This window comes from Pristiophorus japonicus, chromosome 9 (genome assembly GCF_044704955.1).
Source record: "Pristiophorus japonicus isolate sPriJap1 chromosome 9, sPriJap1.hap1, whole genome shotgun sequence".
Classification (NCBI taxonomy): domain Eukaryota; kingdom Metazoa; phylum Chordata; class Chondrichthyes; family Pristiophoridae; genus Pristiophorus; species Pristiophorus japonicus.
In genome coordinates this window covers 209,994,742-210,014,429 of record NC_091985.1, presented here as the reverse complement: position 1 = coordinate 210,014,429, position 19,688 = coordinate 209,994,742, and the positions used below count along the sequence as shown (strand labels likewise).

Sequence of the window (19,688 nt, the reverse complement as noted above, 5' to 3'; positions counted from 1 at the left end):
AACTCGCCCAATGTTCCCTCCATTCATTGTTCTCTCTCCACACCGCCTAGGCCCTATAAGGGTTGATCCGCCCTCGGGGTCTTTCCCTGCCGCTGGGTCACTGCACTTGTGGCAGGCGAGGCTCTCTGGCGCCATCTGCTGGTAAGGACTCAACCGCCCTCGTGCTCTTTCCCCACCGTTGGGTCTCTGCACCTGCCTCGGGCCGGCGCGGCTCTCTGGCGCCCTCCCTTGGCCCGCTATATATTGTAAGATTGGTCTTTCCCCAGCGAAGTGTCTCTTTTTTTTCGCTGTTGCACACAGTTTATTCAACAATATGGTAAATAAGAAAGAAATAAATTTTAGCAGTCTATACAGTGATCTAAAGCTCATATTTATAAGTAATTATCAATAAATTGTATGGATAGGTTTTTTTCTCCTTTTTTCTGCTTGCCCATTTTTCAATTTTTACACAGAAGTCTGAAAGAGGAAAAACCAAGGGATGTGTTCAATAAAATCAGCCACACAGTCTCTTTAAAGAATCCTTCGATAGTATCACCAAAAAAAAAGTGAAATGTCACCATTAAACTGAAAAACCCCACAATATTCTACAACCGCAGGACGATTTTGGCAGCTGCCAGTTTGTGCAATAGTCTCTCATTCTACCTGTACAAATTATTAATACTTCGAAATTTCTGCTCAAACCCTTGTATAGAAGTGAAAAAAAATTAAGGGAAGAAGGGGCTACATAAGAGGAGGTATTGTAATCCTTTGCTGTCAAAAAAACAGATGCATACTGTAACACAGGCTGTTTCTCTCTTCTGTGAAATGCTTCGCGTTAATGGACAAACGCTTACAAGATTCTTTGAAGTTAGAAAATAAAAATGTGAATTCAACTCTCCCTTTCTTAAAAAAATGTAGGTATCGGCTATCTACAATTGAAACAACAGAACAGGAAAACAAAAAAAAACAAAGGACTGACTGTACACCAGTCATAACAAAAAATATATTCTTTGTATAATATCATCCCTCAATTTTTTTCTCAATAAATTGCAGTTCACTGAATTCTGGGAAAATAGTCCTCCCTAGAAATTTCAAAATTGTTTTCCAGTACAAAAAACCCTAAGTAAAGACGGATAATGAGAATTTGCTCCCAAAATGCTACAAGATGTCTAGTGTATTGTGATTAATGTTTGTGCCTGTTAAGTCTGGGTTGTCAGAACCCAAGCCAAGGTCACTGGTGGCACCATGTAAGCCTGCCATTCCAGGGTTAGCAAGTTGAGAAAGCATTGCACTCTGGTCTGGAGCAGCAAAGTGTCCTTGATCCATGGGGTTTGCCTGGACAGCTACCATTCCCGGATATGGGGAGATAGTCTGTGGCGAGACATGGTGTGGAGATGGCTGAGGCTGCATCCTGGGCGAGGGGCTGGAATGAGGTGGCTGGGACTGCGGGCGCCGTGACTGCATGGGTTGTGAGGACCATACCTGGTTGCTGAGAGAAGATGGGTATTGGCCCTGGAGGTGTGGTAACTGGGCCTGGCCAGGGAGCATGTGCTGCTGTGCACTCATGGGAGTTGGACTGGGCTGGCAAACCCATCTGCTGTTGCTGCTGCTGGAGAATCCGCTGCTGGAGGGCCTGATGGAGACTGGAACTGCCCTCGGCTCCCATTCCGGCTTGTGGAAGCTGGCCCATCTGCCCTATCGTTTGTCCCACTTGTCCCATGGCTCCCTGCTGCATGCGCATATGATGTTGTATCCTCTGCTGTTATTGCTGCTGCTGCTGCTGCATGGGATAACCAGAGCTTTGAGGCTGTTGAAACTGGCTAGCCATGCCAGCAAACATGCCAGGGTTTGATTGCTGTTGTTGTTGCTGTTGCTGTTTCTGCTGCTGTTGCAAGAGCTGACGTCGCATCAAAAGCTCCCTGAAGTGGGAGTTCATGGTGGGGTGGTTCATGTTCATGGGCTGTCCCTGTGCATTGATCCCACCCATACTTTGTTGTTGCTGCTGCTGTTGATGCTGAGGGATGTTGGGCCGCTGAACTCCAAGCTGCATGGGGCTCATGTTCTGCATGCCTGGGTTGCCATGCATGCCTTGCTGTTCCTGAAGAACTGGCTGAGCCTGCATTCCTGGCTGTGGTTTCATTCCAGGCTGTCCCTGCATACCTGGCTGACCTTGGCCTCTTTGATACCTGGCTGCCCTTTGCTTGATGAAAGCAGCCATAAGCTGGGGGTTGGAGCGGAGGATAGCGAGCACTTGCTGCTGCTGCATAGGGGAGCTCGGAGACCTGAGAGTCTGCAATAAGTCCTGCAGGGCTCCTTGGGGAATGGCACCTCTGTTGGGCTGAGGTGCCCCTGATGTAACTTGGCACATGGGCGGCAGCGGTTGGAGCAGCATGTTCATTTGCAGGGCTTGCTGGGCTATCTGCATGACTGGTCTTTGCATTCCTTGTGGATGCTGCTGAGTCTGGGCCATTCCAGCTTGTGCCCACTGTGCCTGCTGCATGCTGGTTGGTCCCATTGCCTGATCCGTGTGAGTGTGGCCTCGCTGCGACTGTTGTGGGTTCATGCTCATTCCGGGCATTTGATTCATGGGTGCTATATGAGGATTCATAACTCCAAGCCGCTAGAATGATTGCTGCTGTGCCATCAGTCGCTGGGCATCGGCTGCTCGGTGAATCTGCATAGCTATTTCCACTGCAGCTGGTGGCGGTGGTCGCTGAACAGGAGGTGGAGCCTGGGCAGCAGACACCACCTGTCCAGTTGGCTTGCCTTGCAGTATAGGAGCTTGTGGCTGACTTCTGGTCATGTTGCTGTATGAAGGCATGTTAGTTGGTGGTGGTGGCTGGGGCTGGGGCTGTGGCTGAGCTGGGGGTTGGGGCTGAGGAGTCTGCGGGGTGGTCGCTTGCTGCCCTGGTGGAGTAGTGGGCGCCGTGCCACTTGGGGATGGCAGGCTTTGTTTTCCAACACCACCCCGCTGCATTGTGGCCATCCTCCTGCGTAGCAGCTGGGCTTGTTGCAGATGGTGCTGCAGCTGTTGCTGTCGAAGCTTGTGCTTGATGTTGAGACAGAATGGCACGGGGCACTTGGTCTCTTGGCAGTGCTTGGTATGGTAGCAACAGAGCGCAATAAGCTGCTTGCAGATTGGGCAGCCACCGTTGGTCTTGCGTTTGCACGCTTTGTTGTGCTGGACCATCCTCTTCATCCTCTGGCAGGAAGGCAGAGAACAGTTGGCATTGCGACACTGGCAGGCATGGAGCAGTGATTGAATGCAGCGCTGAATGCTGAGGCACGTCGAATCTCCAGTACTGGCCTCTGACCCTTGTGAGTTGCTCTCATCATCCAGACCAAGGCCTAGCTTCTCCATCTTGTGCTCATGTCCCTTAGCGTTAAAGCAGTTGACACAGAGGTCATAATCCTCATAGACAGTGCAATGCCACCGGGTCTCCACATACTGCTTGCACTCGTTGCATGTATATACAAAGCGATCCTGGCCCTGGTTGTGAAGTTCCACCAGCATGCACGTGGTTGACCACTTAGCCCGTCTCAGTGACGAAAACTCCATGTGTTTGTCCCTTGCCAGCGTGAGAAAGGCATCACACCCATCCATCAGGTCGCATGCGATGAGCGGGTCAGGATCTAGGATGGTTGGCAGTGAGTTTGAGTTAGGACCCGCAATCAGACGGATCACGAAAAACACCTCCTTGTGCTTTTCCATTGTGGCAGAGAGTTTCTGGGAGAGGTAGTTGGACACGTTGGGCATTTCCGGTTTCTTCTTGTGACCTCGGCTCAGGCTGCTCTTATTCTTACTCGTTTTCTTCTTATTTTTTTTTCTTGGCACTCTTGCTGTCCCCCTTTTCCATCAGTGCTCTCACCAGGGGTGTTGTTTTCCTCTCTCTTACGTTCCTCTTCTTCCTGCTCCAGCTCTTTGATGCTTTCCTCCAACACATTCGGCCAGAAGTCACCTTCAAAATATGGCAACTCCTTTGCGCTGGTCAATCTATTCTCTGTTGCCTGCTTAAATATATCCTTATAATCAAGAATTATTCGCTCTGTCACTGCCTTGTCCAACATCTTTTTGTACCACTCCTGCAGTCTTTTGGGCTTAGGGATTTTCTGGTCCAGCGGATGGCAGTGAAAACTGTAATCATCACCTTCACTTGGAGGACAAGCCTAAATATGCCCCGCTGTGTATCCCAATTTCCTTATGTATTCTAAGTATCCAATCAGGATTTCATGATAGTCGGCTGTTCGCAGACATCGAGGGCGGAAGAAATGTACACTGTCAAGGTATGATATGTACACACGTCTCTGATTGGGTGGAGGACAGTCCGAACCGTACTCCTGCACATGTATGCCAAAGAAACACACGTCCACACCATCAATCTCTTCAAAGGCAAACAAAGCTTTTGTTCAAAAAGGTTAAGACTCTGCCATCTCTCCATTATCAACAAACCTCGTCTTCATCCCTGGCTTGACTTCCACAGTTTTATCTGAACTGTACACCATAAGAACATAAGAACATAAGAATTAGGAACAGGAGTAGGCCATCTAGCCCCTCGAGCCTGCTCCGCCATTCAACAAGATCATGGCTGATCTGGCCATGGTCTCAGCTCCACTTACCCGCCCGCTCCCCGTAACCCTTAATTCCCTTATTGGTTAAAAATCTATCTATCTGTGACTTGAATACATTCAATGAGCTAGCCTCAACTGCTTCCTTGGGCAGTGAATTCCACAGATTCACAACCCTCTGGGAGAAGAAATTCCTTCTCAACTCGGTTTTAAATTGGCTCCCCCGTATTTTGAGGCTGTGCCCCCTAGTTCTAGTCTCCCCGACCAGTGGAAACAACCTCTCTGCCTCTATCTTGTCTATCCCTTTCATTATTTTAAATGTTTCTATAAGGTCACCCCTCATCCTTCTGAACTCCAACGAGTAAAGACCCAGTCTACTCGAACTGTGCACTCGCCAGCCTCCGGCTGATTCTGTCTGCGGAGGAAGTCGTTAATACGAGTTTCCAGATAAATACCCAGCTTAGTGGTTGGTAACCTTTTTGCACAGAATTTATTTTCTTTCCTCGTTTTCCCAGTTTTCTTTAAACAGGGATCACAAACAAAACCTGAGGGCCAAATACGTTCATGGTGAAGGACACAGATCTGATGCATTTTCCGACCACATTCAGTACATTCTACAAATATTTCAGGGTCCAAAGTATCATTTTTCTTCTTCGAGAACTGTTCCTTTGAAATAGTCGTTTGAGGCTGTGAAGAATCATCACCCAGGGAGACAGTCTCTCCCGGGATCTCATTGAAACATTTCTCACAGAAGTGATATTTGTTCTGATAACTGTAATAGGTAGCATCCCGAGGGATTGTACATAACTGTTTTCCATAGCAACAGAGGGTCTGCGGAGAAAATTCCAGCTTTCTACCACAGCAATATCCCAGATTTTGCATGACAGGGTCGATCTCCAGCTCGAAGGCCTCTGCCAGCTTCGTACAGTAGTTATACACACGCGATGACTTGCAGTCAGAATCAGGGGAAGTCATAACGGGGAACAAAGAAATGGCAGACCATTGAACAAGTACTTTGGTTCGGTATTCACTAAGGAGGACACAAACAACCTTCTGGATATAAAAGGGGTCAGAGGGTCTAGTAGGAAGGAGGAACTGAGGGAAATCCTTATTATAGTCGTGAAATTGTGTTGGGAAAATTGATGGGATTGAAGGCCGATAAATCCCCAGGGCCTGATGGACTGCATGCCAGAGTATTTAAGGAAGTGGCCTTGGAAATAGCGGATGCATTGACAGTCATTTTCCAACATTTCATTGACTCTGGATCAGTTCCTATGGAGTGGAGGGTAGCCAATGTAACCCCACTTTTTAAAAAAGGAGGGAGAGAGAAAACAGGGAATTATAGACCGGTCAGCCTGACATCGGTAGTGGGTAAAATGATGGAATCAATTATTAAGGATGTCATAGCAGCGCATTTGGAAAGGAGGTGACATGATAGGTCCAAGTCAGCATGGATTTATGAAAAGGAAATCATGCTTGACAAATCTTCTGGAATTTTTTGAGGATGTTTCCAGTAGAGTGGACAAGGGAGAACCAGTTGATGTGGTATATTTGGACTTTCAGAAGGCTTTCGACAAGGTCCCACACAAGAGATTAATGTGCAAAGTTAAAGCACATGGGATTGGTGATAGTGTGCTGACGTGGATTGAGGACTGGTTAGCAGACAGGAAGCAAAGAGTAGGAGTAAATGGGAAATTTTCAGAATGGCAGGCAGTGACTAGTAGGGTACCGCAAGGTTCTGTGCTGGGGCCCCAGCTGTTTACATTGTACATTAATGATTTAGACGAGGGGATTAAATGTAGTATCTCCAAATGTGCGGATGACACTAAGTTGGGTGGCAGTGTGAGCTGCGAGGAGGATGCTACGAGGCTGCAGAGTGACTTGGATAGGTTAGGTGAGTGGGCAAAATAATGGCAGATGAAGTATAATGTGGATAAATGTGAGGTTATCCACTTTGGTGGTAAAAACAGAGAGACAGACTATTATCTGAATGGTGACAGATTAGGAAAAGGGGAGGTGCAACGAGACCTGGGTGTCATGGTACATCAGTCATTGAAGATTGGCATGCAGGTACAGCAGGTGGTTAAGAAAGCAAATGGCTTGTTGGCCTTCATAGCGAGGGGATTTGAGTACAGGGGCAGGGAGGTGTTACTACAGTTGTACAGGGCCTTAGTGAGGCCACATCTGGAGTATTGTGTACAGTTTTGGTCTCCTAACTTGAGGAAGGACATTCTTGCTATTGAGGGAGTGCAGCGAAGATTCACCAGACTGATTCCCGGGATGGCGGGACTGACATATCAAGAAAGACTGGATCAACTGGGCTTGTATTCACTGGAGTTCAGAAGAATGAGAGGGGATCTCATAGAAACATTTAAAATTCTGACGGGTTTAGACAGGTTAGATGCAGGAAGAATGTTCCCAATGTTGGAGAAGTCCAGAACCAGGGATCACAGTCTAAGGATAAGGGGTAAGCCATTTAGGACTGAGATAAGGAGAAACGTCTTCACCCAGAGAGTGGTGAACCTGTGGAATTCTCTACCACGGAAAGTTGTTGAGGCCAATTCACTAAATATATTCAAAAATGAGTTAGATATAGTCCTTACTACTAGGGGGATCAAGGGGTATGGCGATAAAGCAGGAATGGGGTACTGAAGTTGCATGTTCAGCCATGAACTCATTGAATGGCGGTGCAGGCTCGAAGGGCCGAATGGCCTACTCCTGCGCCTATTTTCTATGTTTCTATGTTTCTATACAGCCAAGCATTGTTGAACATTAACCAAATGTCATCCACATACTGCCATGTCTCCTGGTACCGGCCAGTGTCCAGCTTGCGCTTGATTGTAGACAAATCCATTGGCGTCTTTACGATATCAAAGTAGTCAGGAATACCCAGGAGTTGGGGATCTACAGGTTGCCGGAAAGGATGTGACTCAGGGTCCTGACGGTAAAGTGCTTCCAGTGTCAGCATTAGCCTGCCGCAACTCTTCTGGCTTGAAAATCTTCTTACGTGACTGTCCACTCGCAGGGGATGATTGAGTCGCCAAGCTTGTGCTAACTTCTTCCTCTTTTGCTTCACCTTTCACCTCTGGTTTCTTCTCACCAGCCTCCATTGGCTCCTGTTTACACTCTTCGGTTGTGGGTTCTTCCTTTACCTTCTGTTTGATTTCCTGCTTTGGTGCCACAGTTTTTGGCTCAGTTTCTTCCTTCTCTTGCTTTTCCTCCATTTTTACATCAGACACTGGTGCTTCAGGAGCTGGCTGCTGAGAGTTGGGATCTGTACTGCTGACTGATGCTGGAGTCGATACTCGACCATCGGCACTCACTGCCGACTGTGAAAGTGGAGTACTGGGATGCTGAGACTGTATCGGTGAGATGGTTGTAGGGGTTGTTGGGGTTGTATTTTGCTGCTGTGCTGATGGGGGTCGAGGTGGCGGTCGCTGCTGCTGCTGTTCCCGCTCACGTTGCTGCTGTTCCCGCTCCCACTGCTCCCGCTCACGTTGCTGCTGTTCCCACTCCCGCTGCTCCCACTCACGTTGCTGCTGCTCCCACTCACGTTGCTGCTGCTCCCGCTCCCACTGCTCCCACTCACGTTGCTGCTGCTCCCGCTCCCACTGCTCCCACTCACGTTGCTGCTGCTCCCGCTCCCACTGCTCCCACTCACGTTGCTGCTGTTCCCGCTCCCACTGCTCCCGCTCACGTTGCTGCTGCTCCCACTCACGTTGCTGCTGTTCCCGCTCCCACTGCTCCCACTCAGGTTGCTGCTGCTCCCGCTCCCACTGCTCCCACTCACGTTGCTGCTGTTCCCGCTCCCGCTGCTCCCACTCACGTTGCTGCTGTTCCCGCTCCCACTGCTCCCGCTCACGTTGCTGCTGTTCCCGCTCCCGCTGCTCCCACTCTCGTTGCTGCTGTTCCCGCTCCCGCTGCTCCCACTCTCGTTGCTCCCACTCCCGTTCTCGTTGCTGCTGCTCCTGCTCCCACTGCTCCCTCTCCCGATGCTGCTTCTGTCCAGCGGTCACCTGGGTCTGTGGGGAGACTGGTGGAGGAGGAGGAAGCTGCGTTTGTGGCGGTGTCTGGACTTGTGAAGGAGGGGGAGGCATTGTCTGGGGCCACGAGTTTGGTGATGGTGTCTGTTGCCGCGGTTGGGGAGGAATGCTAGGTGGTGGCTGGTGAGGGGTGGGTGGGAGGCTTCTTGGCCCAGGGGATGGGGAATTCTGATGAAATGAAGACTGAGAAAGAGGTGGTGGGCAGTTGAATTGGGCACTCTTGGCTCCTGGCTGCATGGAAGCGGAACTGTTTACAGGTCGTGAGGGGTTTTGAGCCGCAGACATGACAGGCTGGTTGCTGGCCTGTGTCATGGTGGTGCTGCCAGTGTTCATTCCAGGAGAGGATACGGGAAACTGGTTCGGCGATAGGAATTGATTCTAAGCAGGATGCTGTGCAACCATAGGCCGTTCCATTCGGGAAGTGGTTAATCCCATCTGGTTCATAGGTCCTGTTTGGGTCATCTGTCCTGGGTGTACTAGTGGAGGATTTAAGCATTGTCCCAGACCAGTTATCTGCATGCTGGTCATCGGTGGAAATGGGCTCATTCCACTTGGGGTCTGCATCCTGTTTATGATCGGGCTTGGCACATTTGGCCACATAAGGGTCGGGTCAGAGAGTGGGCCATTTGGCGGGAGTCCAGCCTGCAGTTGAGCCATGCTTGGGGCTGGGCTGCTCCTGTAGGTAACATACCACTTTGGTTTGGTATCACACCCTGTTTCTGAAGCCTAGTCCGATGCTTTCCCTCCAGTTCCTTCTGAATCTTGTAGATCTTCTCAGCTAGCAGATGGTAGTACTCTGCTCTGCTGTTGGCAGACTCATACATGTCTCCTTCCACCTTTCGTGCATAAGCCACCAGGTTTTCCTTCCATCTGTCTTTTAATGCTGCTGGGTCAGGTGTTGGGAATATGGCTTGAACTAGTTTGTGAACAAGGTGATTGCGTAGGTCCTGAGTAACGTCATCGTGCCATGACTTCCGAATGCCAGTACTCGAGGGGGGCGTTGCTGTTGGCACTGCATTTAGATTACTAACACTGGTGCCATCACTTAGCATTGGGTTGGCTGAGATCATGGATGACAGCAGCATAGCATCATGCAGTAAGCTGGACTGCTGGTTGGGGGTCTGCACACCCACATTACTTCCATTCACACCCATTTGGCTGGTATCCATAGCATTCATAGACTGCAGAGATTGGTGCCCCGGTGAAGATTGAGATGATTGCTGGTTCTGCATCTGAGGTTGAGGCATCTGGTTACCCTGATACGTGAGTCCAAGCGTCGCATAGGCACTCTCTATCGAGCTCGGGTCGATCTGACTGGTAGTGTTTAAACTTGGCGTGTTCTGCTGTCCAACCCCAACTGACCCTAATGAGTTTCCGAATCCTACAGCTGCCCCAGCTAGTAATGATTGCTGGTTATGCTAGTCCCCAGCATTTTTCAAAGGGAGACAGACAGGACAGTCATTCCTTGTGCAATTCTTCCAGTGGGAAATGATCTGGCGTGATGAAGCACAGTGTGCAACCTGACAGGATTTATCAGCCTGACAGTGGGTCATATGATTCAGGACATTCTTCATGGTTTGGCAGTGCTGCAGGTTGTAGGGCTGCACCTCACCATTGGTTTGCTCCCGACGCTGATATTTGTGTGCATGCAGAAGCAGAACTAGTTGTTGCTGGATGAGTTTCCGTTTCTCGGGATCTGCTGTGGGTGCAGAACCCATTCCCTGCCCTGGGGGCTGCCCCATTCCTCCCTGCTGCACTGGAGAAGGCTGCTGCGGCAGGTTTGGCATCCCAGCACCACCAGCAGGTTTCTTATCCATTGTAAACTGAGGCAGGCTGTTCCCTAAGCACCCATCTGCTGCCCACGTCTGCTGGTGTCCAGCGTCTGACCAGCGCTCTGCCCATATGGCTGTCCATAAGGGCTAGGGGTTCCCATCATTCCCATCTTGCTCATTGCCCCAGGTTGGGGTCCTTTGAGACCTCAAGCCATCTGAGGAGATCCCTGGGATAACGTTGGACATGCCTGGGCTTGAGTACTGTATGTTAGGTCTGCCCCTTCCAGCACCAAGAGAGCCATTCATCACTTGTCCCTGCATCATGCCCTGAACATTGCCACTGTTCATCAGGGCTGGATTGATATTAGCATTCATGCTCATCCCAGCCTGGTTGGTTGGGCTGTTTACACCAGACATTAGACCTGTTGCTGACGTATGAAGCTGATCATGTTTCTGTGGATTCACAGACTGTGGTGTTGGAAGTCTCTGGTTTGCTCCACTTGCTCCCATCCCCATATTAGGAAGGGATGTAAGACCACCTTGAGTTAGGGGGCTCTTGATCATACTACTTAAGCTTCCTATACTGGGACTGTTCTGTTGATTTTGGCTGCCTACTGATTGCACTGGACTATCCATGGATCGTGATGAGGCACCACCAGAGCTGACTGCCCCATGTCCCACATTGATACAGGAACCGCTGCCTCGCAGAAGTTCTGACAGTTGTTTGTGCTTTGAGGCTGCATCTTGCACCATGCCAACCCCCGTAAGCTGAGCCAGGTCACCACCGTTGGTCAGTCTAATGGATCTGAACAGATCAGTTCATCTGGCAAGTCATTCTCAAGGTCAAATAAGGATCCAAAATCTGTGCCATCGCTGGCTGAGAGAGCCGGGGAGGAGGTTTTAGGCCGCTTGGCTGAAGGCGGTCCATCCAAGAGATTCTCTGCCATTTCTTCCCCCGAATTTTAAAAATTACGCCCTTCAACTGTGTGTGTGTGTGTGTTTTTTTCTCTCTCTCCCCACCTCCCTCTCCTCCCCAAGCAAACCAAAACAAGCAAAAACAACAAGAAAAACTGCGAATTAATCGATTGATCTTTCTGCTTTTTTCTTCCCCCCCCCACCCACCCTCCCTCCCTCCCGCAGAATTATTATTTAAAACAATTATATTTTCTCTCTCTCTCTCACACACACACACACAAAGCCTAAGGCCTAATGCCGGGCCCAGGTTTCTCAGGTCGATCATCCATGGGCAGCAACAACAAAAAATAACACGAAGGGGGAGGGAGGGGAGAAAAAGAGGGGAGAGAGAGAGAGAGTGAAGAAGAAAAAAAAATAAAAAAATAAAATGAAAGATGAGCATGGCGGCTTCTCTGATGAAAACCACATCATGATCGCTTCACGACCCGCTTTCCTTCCACATTCCCCGCAAAATAATGAAGGGGGAAAAAACCCTTCTCTGTCAGAGGGGAGAGGGGGAAAAAAACTTTTATTTTAAAAAAATACCCCCCTTTCGATCTAATAGAGAAAACGATTCTCTCTCCTCTCTCTCTCTCGAGAAAAGCCTCAGTTCTTCACAGGGGGAAAAAAATGTGAGCTAACCGTTTTTTTAAATTTACAGAAAATGTTTACATTTTTTTTTCCAAATAACGGACGGTGGAAGCCAGCCAAAAGATGAGTTTTTCCACACACACAAAAAACACACTACTTTTTTTTCCTGTATTGCTGATATAGTGTTAGTTTTCTTTGCTTTTTCCCCTCCCACCCGCTCTCTTCTCCCTTTTTTGGCATTGTCTTGTCCCTTTTTTCCCCCCTTGCTCTCTCTCTCCTCACTCGATCCACACAAGCCGAGCGTGTGTGTGTGTGTGTTTTGTCTCTCTCTCCCCCTCTTCTTTTTTATCATCCCCCCACCCCACACCACCCCCTTCTTTCTCTGTACCTGCCTCGGGCCGGCGCGGCTCTCTGGCGCCCTCTCCTGGCCTGCTGTATATTGTAAGATTGGTCTTCCCCACCGGTGGGTCTCTGTACCTGCCTCGGGCCGGCGTGGCTCTCTGGCGCCCTCTCCTGGCCTGCTGTATATTGTAAGATTGGTCTTTCCCTACCGGTGGGTCTCTGTACCTGCCTCGGGCCGGCACGGCTCTCTGGCGCCCTCTCCTGGCCCGCTGTATAATGTACGATTGCTGGTTGAGAGTCTTTCTTTAGTTTGCTCACCACATCCTCCCAACCCGACGGCCGCCGACTCAATGCCTATTTTATTGTATTGTTTGGATTGCCGGAAAGCACGTTCCGAGTTTTATGGATTCACTGAACATTGGACTAGATTCTCGTGAATGAATTGGGCACGTTTCATCACGACATGTAATTGACCAATAAAACTGGAGCTGACGGTTTTTTAACTCCCAGGCGGGGTTTCAGTGTCAACTCATTCTTTCGTCCTGGCAGCTGAAGGGCATGCGCTCTTTTTACAGGACAGTCGAATATTCAGCAAAACCCCACGAGCTGGAGCTGGCACCATCCAAAGGGGAAATATTCTCCACCTCTGCATCCTTCCCATCATGCTCCCGTTTGTGGTCAGGGCTCTCATCGCTCCGGCGGTCAATCAGTTGTTTAGTCTCCCCCAGCAAGGCAGATAATCTGCACTGTGGGATATTAAAACGATGCGTCACATCCCTCGCTCTTGTGTTTACCATTACCACAACCCCTTTCGGAGCCACCACATCCTGACTCCTGACTTCTCTCCAGCACAGACCGAGTCCGGCCTGACATGGTGAACTCTGCAGGGAGCAGCTGAGGGCCCATTAGCTCAGAACAGTCGTTGAGCTGTTTACAGATGAATACGTTGTGAATCACGGTTGGATTTCTTTCCTGTGCTGCACCAGTGATGATCAGTGGTTCAGTACCACTAATGGATTCAGTACAGCCCAACCCTGATCAGTGTAAATGGATCGAACCACCTAGATACATGTGGGAGACTGACCAGGAGAGTCTGATCAATAAAATAGAGGGATTGCCACAGCTAAACCCACCTGATCTTTATAAATGCACCAAACCATCTAACTACATATGGGGAGGGAATTGGCCAGGATGGACTGCTCATTACAACAACAACTACCACGCTCATTTACATAGCGCCGTTAACTTAGTAAATTGCCCCAAGTCAATTCACATGAACGTAATTAGACAAAACAATATACTGAGGCAAAGAAGGAGACATGAGTACGGGTTACCAAAAGTGTGGTCAGAGATAGGTCCTGAGGATGATCTTAAATGAGGAGTGAAATGGAGAGGTTTAAGAAAGGAATACCAGAGATTGGGGCCTAGACAAGTAAAGGTACAGCCGCCAATGATGAGGTGAAGAAAGTGGAGGATGCACAATCAGCAATGCAGAGTTCATAAAATCATAGAAATTTACAGCACAGAAGGAGGCCATTCGGCCCATCATGTCCATGCTGGCTGACAAAGAGCTATCCAACCTAGTCCCACTTTCCAGCTCTTGGTCCGTAGCTCTGTAGGTTACAGCACTTCAAGTGCATATCCAAGTATTTTTTAAATGTGGTCAGAATTTCTGCCTCCACCACCGTTTCATGCAGTCAGTTCCAGATCCCTACCACCTTCTGAGTGAAATAATTTGCCCATAAACCCCCACTAAACCTCCTAGCAATTACTTTAAATCTATGCCCCCTGGTTGTTGACCCATCTGCTAAGGGAAATAGGTCCTTCCTATTCACTCTATCTAGGCCCCTCATAATTTTATACTCCTCAATTAGGTCTCCCATCAGCCTTCCCTGTTCCAAAGAAAACAGACCCAACTTATCCAATCTTTCCTTATAGCTAAGATTCTCCAGTTCTGGCAACATCCTCGTAAATCTTCTTTGCACCCGTTCTGGTGCAATCACATCTTTCCTGTAGTGTGGTGACCAGAACTGCATGCAGTAATTACCTAAGTAATGTTTCATACTGTTCAAGCATAACATCCCTGCTCTTATATTCTATGCCTCGGCTAATAAAGGCAAGTATACCATATTCTTTTAATTACCATATCCACCTGGTCTGCTACTTTCAGGGATCTATGGACATGCACTCCAAGGTCCCTTTGTTTCTCTACACTTCTCAGTATCCTACCATTTAATGTGTATTCCCTTGCCTTCTTAGCCCTCGCCAAATACATTACCTTTCACTTCTCTTGATTGAATTCTATTTGCCACTATTCTACCCACCAGACCAGTCCAGTCCCTTGCTTTCTTCCTGCAGTCTGAACTGCACGGCCAATTTTTGTATCACCTGCAATCTTATTCATGCCCCCGACATTCAAGTCTAAATCATTAATATATACCACAAAAAGCAAGGGAGTTCTGGGAGGTTCGTAAGGCTGGAGGAGTTTTCATGGATGGGGCAGGGCCAACGAAATGGAGGGATTTGAACACGAGAATGAGAATTTAAAAATAGAGATGTTGCTGGACAGAGAGCCAATGTAGTTTAACAAGCAAGGGGTGACATGTGAAAGGGACTTGGTGCGAGTTAGGTTATGGGCAGCAGAGTTTGAATGAGTTTAAGTTTATGGAGGGAGCAAGATGGGAGTCGGGACAGGACAGCATTGGATCGGTCCCGCCTGGAAGTGACAAAAACCTGGAGGGTTTTAGTGGCAGAAGTGGTGGAGCATGTCGAGGGAGCCTTAACTCTGTGTCTTATCCGTGCTGTAGCTGCCCTGGGAGTGTTTGATGGGACAGTGTAGAGGGAGGTTTAGTGTGCATCTGAGCCATTTTGTACCTGCCTCTGGGAGTGTTCGATGGGACAGTGTCGAGAGAGCTTTACTCGGTATCTGACCAGTGCTGTACCTGCCCTGGGAGTGTTTGATGGGACAGTGTAGAGGGAGATTTACTCTGTATGTGACCCATGTTGTACCTGCCTTGATAGTGTTTGACAGGACAGTGTAGCGGGAGCTTTACTCGATATCTGACCTGTGCTGTACCAGGAAAAAGAAAATGAAAGGGAAAGAAAAAGGGAGAATCGCCCTTCTCCTCTCTTAACAAGCCTGGCTTCAGCAGACAGATACCTTAGATAAGTTTCAACGATCTTTTATTCCAGCACATGCAGGCAGAGCAGCTCACGTCTCAGCAGCCTGAGAGAGGATCTCCACCAAACTGTTCAGCTTTCCCCTTAATTGTACAGGTTTTGGCATATGAGTGTCCTCGTGGACGGACCTTAACAGTGACGTGATTGGTTGTACCAAGGCATGATCGAATATCCATTTGTTCCCTTCTTCCAGCTATCACTTGCCTTATATTGTTATATGGTTATATTAGTTCCTCTTTGGATGTTCTTTATTGCTCCCTTGAGCCCGAGGTCAACAAGTGGTCATCTCGTGGCTCTATTGTGTTTTATGCGTATGTGTGGTTTTAAGCATACCTCTTGTTTAGCCAGCTCAATGCCTTCACAATAGCCAGATAACATCTTTGCTAATCAGTCTTGTCCTTACACCCACAGAGCCATACTGTTTTGTCCGCCTTCGAAACCACAGCTACCGGGGTGGCTCAGTCACTCCTATCAGTCTTCACTAAAACTCCATTTTTTCCCCAACTTATCAAACTCTCATTCAACCGGCAATTTTAATGCATATGGTATCAGCGTTGGTATAGCAAAAATAGGTTTGACATATGACTGAATCCGAATATGTGCATTGTATCCCTTGATGCCTTAGTATGAGTCCTCAAACATGTTCGCATATTTCTCCAGCAGAGTATCTAACCGAGACTTAGCCATTTCTGTATTACAAATGCTGTACCAATCCAAACAAATTACTTTTAGCCAATCTTCGCTCAATTTATGTTTTTTGCTATTATAATAGGTAATCTTGCTTGTTGCCTTTGGTAACGTACTATATATTCCAGTTGTCCAAGTGTCTGCAGTTTTTCCCCTGAATATGTTTTCAGCTTTACTGAGCTCGCTTTTAGTGGTATGCCCCTGAAATTCTTGTAATTCACATCCTGACTCATTATTGAGCAATCCACCACTGAATCTATTGTCATATTAATGCATTGAGTATTAACTTTCTGAAATGCTAACACAATGGATGTACTGGCATCCTCTTCACTGCATATACAGTAAAACCTACACTGTTTTGATTGGCTTCCACACAGTGAAGTCTTTGATTATCATTGTGCCTGTCCTTGGATTTAAATGCGGCTTGCTTGGCACCGGTAGCATCCTGCCCACTTGAACTGACACTGTTGTGCGGTATGAATGTCATTACACCTCTGACATCTATTCTTCTTGGTTTCATAACTGTCCCTCCGACTTGGGCTCACCCTTTTCTGTATTTCCACAGCCTGTGAACTGCTACTACTGCCGGTAATGGATGAAATTCCTTAATATTTGTCTCTGCCATCTCCATGGAGGTGGCTATCTTGTAAGCTTTCTCAAAAGATAGATCATCCATACCAATAATTTTGATTGGATGCGTTCATCCGTTGGTCCATATATAAATTCATCTCAAAGAGCCCTGTCTAGGAATCCTGCAAAATTGCAGTGTCGCGATAATCTTCTTATGGCAATAACGTATTCACTGATGGCTTGATAACATCTTTGGTTTCTCATTGCAAACTTATAGCTCTCCGCTACTTCTAAAAGCTGTGGATCAAAATTATTTTCCAATATCGGTAGTATGTCTGAGAATGAAGCATCCTTAACCTTTCTCGGCATTAAAACATTCACTAAGGTAAATCTCTGCACCAATCATGACTGACAGAATAGCTTTCATCTTCTCGTGCACTTCTTGATTCTTTATTTGTGAATTTTCTACAAGTTCATTGACATTATTAGCTCTAAAAAAACATTTGCAATCTTTCACTGTAGGATCTAAACGATTCCTTATCCTTGTCAATGGCTCTCAAATTATGGACAGAACTCATTGTCATATCCATATCGCCTTCTTAGCTTAAAAGCCGTTAATCACTCTCATTAATCTTGAATTATTTTTCAATGCCTCAAAATAGCTTTCCACAAGCTCTTTTTGTCAGTCCAACACTGTTCAGTACACACAAAAAAGATGTTACTACCACATTTTCATTTGGGAAACACGCTGCCAGTACATCTTCTTGTTGTGTTCCACTTGCATTTGCCTTCTCATCAAAGGAAATTCCTCCAAAATGTCTTCATGAAGAAACTCCCATCTTCATCGCCATTTGGTAATATATTTGCTTCAAGGGTTCATTGCTTAAGAATTCATAGCAACACATTGCTATTATGAACTAATTGGTTTATTTGGAAAAGGGATAACAATCCCACGACACATTACCAGTTCATCCACCGGCTCACAACAACCTGCCTTGTCGTTGATCCCTGAGCTCAACTGGCTGGTGTTTTACTGAGTCTTGTGAACATCACATGACTGGCTAAGCCACTCCCAACTCATGTGAGCATACAAATGCATACATTACCGTCGTTAAGAAGGTATATAGAATGCTTTCCTTTATTGCTGAGGTATAGAGCAGGGTGTATATACCAGGACTGTATATAGCACTAGTTAGGCCACATCTGGAGTACTGCGTGCAGTTCTGGTCACCACATTACAGGAAATATGTGATAGCACTAGAAAGGGTGCAGATGAGATTTACGAGGTGTATCCATATACCTGCTGCCCTTGTCCTTCTAGATGGTAGAGGTCGCGGGTTTGGGAAGTGCTGCTGAAGAAGCCTTGGCGAATTGCTGCAGTGCATCTTATAGATGGTACACACTGCAGCCACGGTACGCCAGTGGTGGAGGGAGTGAATGTTTAAGGTGGGGTGCTGATCAAGTGGGCTGCTTGATCGAGGATGTGAGAATGTGAATTGTAGGGCTGGAGGAGGTTACAGAAAAATGGAGGCAGCGAGGATCACGGAAGGAGTTGAACAGGGGGACCAGAATTGTTGGACTGGAGGAGGTTACAGAGATAGTGGTCGAGGGCCATGGAGGGATTTCAACAGGAGGATCAGAATAGTTGGGCTGGAGAAGGTTATGGAGATAGGAAGGGGGCGAGGGACATGGAGGAATTTGAATGGGAGGATGAGAATTGTAGGGCCTGCAGGAGGTTGCAGAGATAAGGAGGGGGCGAGGGACATGGAGGAATTTGATTAGGAGGATGAGAATTGTAGGGCCTGCAGGAGGTTGCAGAGATAGGGAAGGGGCGAGGGACCAGGGAGGAATTTGAACAGGAGCATGAGAATTGCAGGACTGGAGAAGGTTAGAGGTAGGGAGGGGGCGAGGCCCATGGAGGGATTTGAATGGGAGGATGAGAATTGTTGGGCTGGAGGAGGTTACAGAGATAGGAAGGGGGCGAGGGACATGGAGGGGTTTGAACAGGAGGATGAGAATTCCACAAAGGAGGTGACTGAGTCTGTGAACTAATAGTCACCGTTCACGGTTGCATGCAGTGACAGCTTTGATGAAATTATGGTTGTGTGAGCTGATCACCTAATTCCAGAGATGCCTGTGAATGTGTAGGCTGGAGCGTCCATAATTGGGCTGTGTAGCCTGATTGGGATGAGAATCAGGTGTTCAATTGTGGGCAGCTGTCAGCTCCTCGAGATCACAAGGAGAGGTTGGTGGATAGATGTTCTTTATTGAAGAAACTGGAAACTAAGTTGTAACTCAGTCGAGATGATAGAGTGCAGCAATTGGTTTAGGGCATTCCTGAGAAGTGCAGAGGAACAGAGGGACCTTGGAATGCATGACCACAGCTCCCTGAAGGTCGCAGACCAGGTAGATAAGGTAGTTAAGAAGGCATATGGAATACTTTCCTTTATTAGCCGAGGCATAGAATGCAAGAACAGGGAGGTTATGCTTGAACTGTATAAAACACTGGTTAGGCCGCAGCTGGAGTACTGCGTGCAGTTTTGGTCACCTCATTACAGGAACGGTGTGCTTCTACTGGAGAGGGTACAGAAGAGATTTACATGGATGTTGCCAGGACGTGAGAATTATAGCTATGAGGAAAGATTCGATAGGCTGTGATTGTTTCCTTTGGAACAGAGGAATCTGAACGAAGACTTAATTGAGGTGTATAAAATTACGAGGGGCCTAGACTGAATGGACAGGAAAGACCTATTTCCCTGAGCAGAGGGGTAAATAACCAGGCGGCCTAGATTAAAAGTAATTGGTAAAAGGATTAGGGGGGATTTGAGGAGAAGAATTTCTTTACCCAGAGGGCAGTGGGGATCTGGAACTCACTGTCTGAAAGGGTGGTAGAGGCAAAAATCCTCATCATATTTAAACGGTAATTGGATGTGCACTGGAAGTGTTGTAATCTACAGGGCTACGGACCTAGAGCTGGAAAGTGAGATTAGGCTGGATAGCTCTT

The 19,688-nt window shown here is 47.7% G+C and overlaps 1 pseudogene; it reads right to left on the bottom strand.

Annotated features, from left to right (window-relative positions):
• Positions 1–542: 542 nt before the first annotated feature.
• Positions 543–11,307, bottom strand: LOC139273572 (histone acetyltransferase p300-like; annotated as a pseudogene).
• Positions 11,308–19,688: the final 8,381 nt, after the last annotated feature.